This window comes from Galendromus occidentalis, unplaced genomic scaffold, assembly GCF_000255335.2.
Source record: "Galendromus occidentalis unplaced genomic scaffold, Mocc_1.1 scf7180000075627, whole genome shotgun sequence".
Classification (NCBI taxonomy): domain Eukaryota; kingdom Metazoa; phylum Arthropoda; class Arachnida; order Mesostigmata; family Phytoseiidae; genus Galendromus; species Galendromus occidentalis.
This window is the reverse complement of record NW_003803617.1, coordinates 4,026-9,625: the sequence shown is the minus strand read 5'-3', so window position 1 is coordinate 9,625 and position 5,600 is coordinate 4,026. Positions and strand designations below refer to the sequence as shown.

Here is a 5,600-nt window from a genome sequence, read left to right as displayed (position 1 = left end):
TTGTGATTCACGGCTGAGAAAACGTCACCGTTTTCGGGGGGAGTGTGAAATAACGTGTAATTTAAATATCGCGCCAGCGCTACGTAGCAGAACGAATCCCAGAATAAACATAAGTTAGTGTCGGTCAAAAAGTGAACCGCGCATGTTCTCCTTACGAAAGTGAAATTCCTACACGAATCCAAGAGACTCAGATTCGATAAGTCCGCTACCGATCCGACCGAAACAGTTACAATCTTTAATCTCGTGATACGACGGTGAATGCGGCCATGAGTAATAATCGAGAATCACGGATTCATCCGGTAAGTGCGAGTGATCCCACGCAGAGTTTCCGTCAAGGTACGAGTATCTGAGCCGTTAAGAACGCGCATGCCTCGAGCATCGTTCTGGACATATTTATTATATTTCGCTTGCCTGGAGCGGCGGGCCCAGCGATGTATCTTTCAAGCTCTTTCTCTCTCTCTCTTCTCTATATTTTGACCGTTGAGCATTTCTGTATCCATCGATGAACTTCCACAATCCAGGATGGTGAACCCCAAGCTTTCCCTGAAGACTTCTGTGTGCTGCTTCGGCGTAATTATTAGTGCGAGAATCGCCCTAGAGCAGGAGTCGGCAAATGGGGGTCCCGGGACCCCCAGGGGTCCCCGGAATCAGCTGGGGGTCCGCGGACCCCCTCTCATAGGCCCCCATGGAGCTCGCGGACCCCCTCCCATAGGCCCCCATGGAGCTCGCGGACCCCCTCCCGTCGGCGTCGGTCCCCGTGAGGCTCGCGGTCCTTCGCGAACCCCCTCTCATGGACCCCACCTATCTCAGTCGTACGGAATTTCGCGTACCGCTCAGTAGCGGGCCGGCCAAGGCAGGGCTTTCGTGGAGTTCTCTGGTTATGGCCTCACCAGACCAATCTCTGTGGGAGATAAACGTTAGCGCCATCCACCCAGGTCTGGGCCACTTTTCTGGGTACAATCCGCAGACAGGTCACAGTCGCTCGGTCAGTTGAATTGCGGCGTGCTGAGAGAATACTTGGAGACGAGCGACGAGATTCAGAGATTTGTGCAATACATAATTCATTCATTCTAAAAGAAACAGACGGCTCAATCTGACGGCTGCTCTTGCTCTGATTGGCTGATTGTGAGCTCTTCGATGTTCGGCTCCAAAGTTGAGACTCCGAGTCGGAGAGCTATCCGTAAGTCTAATCTCGACCTCTATCGTGTCTTGATCGCCGTCATTGCCGAAAGTATTTTCGCACAAATATGTTGTTGAGAAGAGGATAAGGATTTTCATGGCATCCTGAGTATAGGATATTCCTCCTTGATCGACAGCCAGAATTCGGCTCTCGAGATACCGGCGTTAAACTTCAACTTGACAGCACAATCGGAGGATAATTCTATGAGACTTCCTTTTTCCTGCATGCTGAGATCGCATTCGTCGAGGCTCACTCTGAAGGGATCCACAATCTACAAACGGCCGATTTGAGGATCTTCTCTCGGCGGAAAGTACCGTGCGAATGCATCTTGAAGAGACTAGATGTGCTTTTGAATGCACAGAAGAATCATTTCAGGATCGATGTGCTTCTCAGCGACATATTCACCGCATGTCGGGAACATGGCGAAGTCCTCCTCGGCGAGCCGGGAGCGCCAGAATGCAATTTTTTCCTGGAATGCGTCACTCTTGCCTCTACTCGTGAGAATACCCTGAGAAACTCCTCGGAGAGACAAGTTCAGTTTGTTTAGTTGCGAGAAGATGTCACCTAAATACGCAACTCTGACAATCCAATCCTCATCAGATCATTTGTCTGCATCGGGGTGTTTCTGCTGAGCCAGGAAGACGCCTTCTTCCTCGCGCAAAGCGAAGAACCGTGAGAGCGTTCGTCCTCTCGACAGCCGTCTGACATCAGCGTGGAGGAGGAGGGACTCGTATTCCGAGCCCATTTCTTCACAGAGCGATTTGATCAGACGAGAGCAAATCGCTTTGTGGCGAACATGGTTGATGATCTTTTCAACGGTGGTCGACACTTCGTGGAGCACCGTGCTCATCGGTTTGGCTACTAGCTGCTCACGATGAATGAGGCAGTGGCTCGAAATTAACCCGGGATGAGCGACCTGCTTCACCTTCGCAACCAATCCTGTTTTTAGTCCTACCATATTTGCGGCTCCGTCCGTACAATTACCAACGCACTTCTTCGAGTCAATCTCTTTCTCCGAGAAGTAACTTCGGAAGGCCTCGAAACAGGCCGAGCTTGTTGTCCTTCCCGGCAGCTCCAATGCACACAGGAAGTCTTCGCGGACAGACTGGCCCTCAACAAATCTCACAAAACATAGGATAATAGCCCGATTAGAGACGTCAGTTGACTCGTCGAGCTGAATCGAGAAGAAAGAGCTCCTCTTAATCAATCCTAGGACCTGACGCTCAACGTCCTCGGACATAGTAACCACCCTGCGGTGGATGGGTCGAGCGGACAGAGGGATTCTCCCCTCACGTGCTGCTTGAACTTCACCGAATAGGATCTTGCAAGCGTTCACCAAGCATGGTTTGATGAGAGTTTCGCCGATATTGAACGGTTTCTCGTTTGGTGCGATCGAGAGAGCTATTTCATAAGACGCGTCTAGGAGCTTCCTCGTGACTGCATTGTCATCATCTCGAAAACTTAGCAGCACGTTTTCGCGAAGTCGCTGGTTGTATTCAATCGACTTTGATGAAAAGTTGGAGTGCTTCGCTCTGAAGTGTCGTGAGAGTTCCGATGGCTTCATGGCGTCGCGTCCTTCGTCAAACTCTGCGAGCACGCAAGACAAAAAGGTCGCGGGCAAAATTCGCCACCAGGTTCCACAACGAATCCTAATTTCAGGTAATCCGGATGGTACCTTCTGGTTTTGGAAGTTTTGGCTCTCTTCGCTCGCTTTCTGATGGTCTGCGTCCTTTTTTGCCTGGACACGCTGATTTCTGATTCTCCCCGTCGTCTGCGATCGAATCGGGGGATCACTGATCACTAAAGCCGGAAATATCGGACATGTTCCCGCGGCCCTTTTCACTCACGAGGAGGAAGCATGGACTGATCTCATCGGACTGGAACTCGTCGAAGACTGGACATTCCATTCAGACTCTTGGCACATGACATTGTCAGTGAAGGGAAATTTCGGTCGGCTTCTCCTGAGATGACGATGAGTACTCGAAGAGTTCGATGGGATGAGTAGGCACCTTTCGGACGGAACACAACAGACCAAAGAAATGATGCCGGTATAGGATATCAATCCTTGAAGGAAGTTTTAAGCTCAGACCACTGGATAGTCGGCTGGACTCTAAGCTCGATTATTCGTGCAACACTCGGGCGACTGGACACGCTGCCTATGGCTCAAGGAAGACTCTCAGAGATTCGGTGTACGAATGAATGTCTCCCCCTGTGTGGGGCGTTCTTTATTCCAGTATTTATACTTCTCTCCTAAGAGGCCTCTTCACTTATCTTATCTACTGGCTATCACAAACCTTACGGCAAAGACGAACAGACGAAGAGCTTTATCTTACTCAATACTCAAGACGTCGGGCTCGCTTTCTTACATTCTTGTTCGAATGTCGCCCCTCCGTTCACTGGCTTATCTACGCATGTTAGTCATAGTGCCGACATTCGGCTGGGAACGGAATCTTCCATCAACTCCCCCTTCACAGTCAATGTCGGCCAGGGAATCACTCAGAGAATTTGCTTGAAGTAAAAGCAATGATTAAGACGCTCTCGTGGAGACCGTGGGAGGAAGACAGGTTCAGCTATTAGCGCGGTCGGCATGTTGTTTTGTCCTTAGCCAACTCGACACCGGTAAACGGCGCCTTTACGTGATCCACGGTCACCTCGAGCGGACCATCAGACCCAGGGGAAATTCGGTCAACCTCGAAGACACATGCACCGAAATACCGGTGACAGTTGTGATGATCATTATTCAGTTCACTCCGTCTTCGGCTCTCAAATCAAGAATTCACTGAGTGGTTCCGAGCGGATACCAATCAACGATGCGGTCTCTGCACGATCACCAATCAACGATGCAGCTCAACCTGGACTCCAATCTCGATGCATCGGGTATTCATTTGAAAAATTGTGTTCGAGTTTTTCATTGGTTGCCGGTATGGCAGTTATTCCAACGGAGTATTGTCTTCTTCTCTTGTCTGAACACATCAGTTGAGTTCCGACGCTGGATCGCTGCGCACGGCTCTCGCCATGTCGTCAGTTCAGAGGACCGCCGACCAGATTCGTCTGGAATGGCTCGCCCAGCTCGGTAACATCATCGGCCAGAGGAAACTGAACCCGAATCGACCATCGAAACGCAGGCTTCCGGCGCGTTTCCTTTCGTGTCATCGGATCTCGAAACATCGCCGCTGCTGCGCTAGTAGTTCCGATGCCGAGTCCGGACAAAGACGTCGCAGAAGCCGGTGTTCAGCTTCAAGAAGGACCTCCCCTCGTCGTCGCGAAGAGACCGCTCCGTCGTGTTCGTGGCTGACAAGCGATACCGAAAGTTCGGAATCGTCGACTCATCCCCCGTCGCCCGGACCGTCGTATGCGAGGCTCCTTCCGAGCTTTTCTCAGCTCGATGATGAGACGATGGAATCGGTTCCCAGCTTCAGGTTTCCGGAGAACGATCTGGTCGGGCTGCACTCGAAACCGAAGACGAGTACGTTGGTCAAGGAGAGGACGATCAAGGAGCCCGCGGCAGAGAGGGGTAGCGCGGGTCCAGGCAGGAGCGACGGTCTAATTGGCCATAGCACGGGTCCGACGACAGCTCACACCTCTCCGAGGGTTGACCTGGGTCCAGCTCCGCGCAGTGCCCCGAGCCGTCCCTCCGCGCCGACCGCGTCCGCCATCCCCATGCCTGCGCCGAGACCAGTCCGTGTCGTTGCCCAGTTTGTCCCAGAGCTTATGGAGGTCGACCGGACGAGGGACGCCGAGAGTCAGACGATCCAGGGACTAGACCGTCCTGTGTTCCGCTTCTCCGGAAAGATGTTCAGCACGCTCCTGGTGTGTCTGTTCCCGACGGCCCTGTTTCTGGTCCTTCTGCTCTCGATTCTGCATCGTGAGCTGACTCGCTGCTCGATTCGCTAGATATTCGTTAAAGGTGGGTTTGTTAATTGGCATTTGGATAAGTTTGGATGTATTGAATTGAACAGTATGTACCTTCCGGCCTTATTTCCGAAGATGAAGTTCTTCTGCTGATTCTTCCCCTCAGCTGTCGTCGCCTTGGTCGCATCCAGGGGTCCCTGTGCTCCGCTCACTACTTCCTGATAGGTTTTCTTGGCTATCTAGCCTACTAGCTCTGGCTGCGGTGAGCTCGAATCGATGCTGCGCTTGATACAACTGGGACAACGGCTAATAAAGACGAACTTGCTTGGTGTGAAATACCAAAGGCTCCCCCACTAGTACCGAGCTTTATTATGCCTTATATAGTGCTGGAAGGAAAGGGGCAAGTCAGTAACCCGTCCACTGCAATTATGACGGTCACCGAACTTACACTAAGTTACAGAATACTGAAGTCATTGTTCCAGCGTCCGGTCTGGACACCGTGAGTCAACTCATGGTCATTAGAATTTTTCTGGGTAGCTACTTTAGCCCATCAACTCCCCCTACACAG

General features: G+C 51.7%; 1 pseudogene; it reads right to left on the bottom strand.

Annotated features, from left to right (window-relative positions):
- Positions 1-1,088: 1,088 nt before the first annotated feature.
- Positions 1,089-5,600, bottom strand: part of LOC100905750 (SCAN domain-containing protein 3-like) — a 7,352-nt pseudogene continuing 2,840 nt past the window's right edge.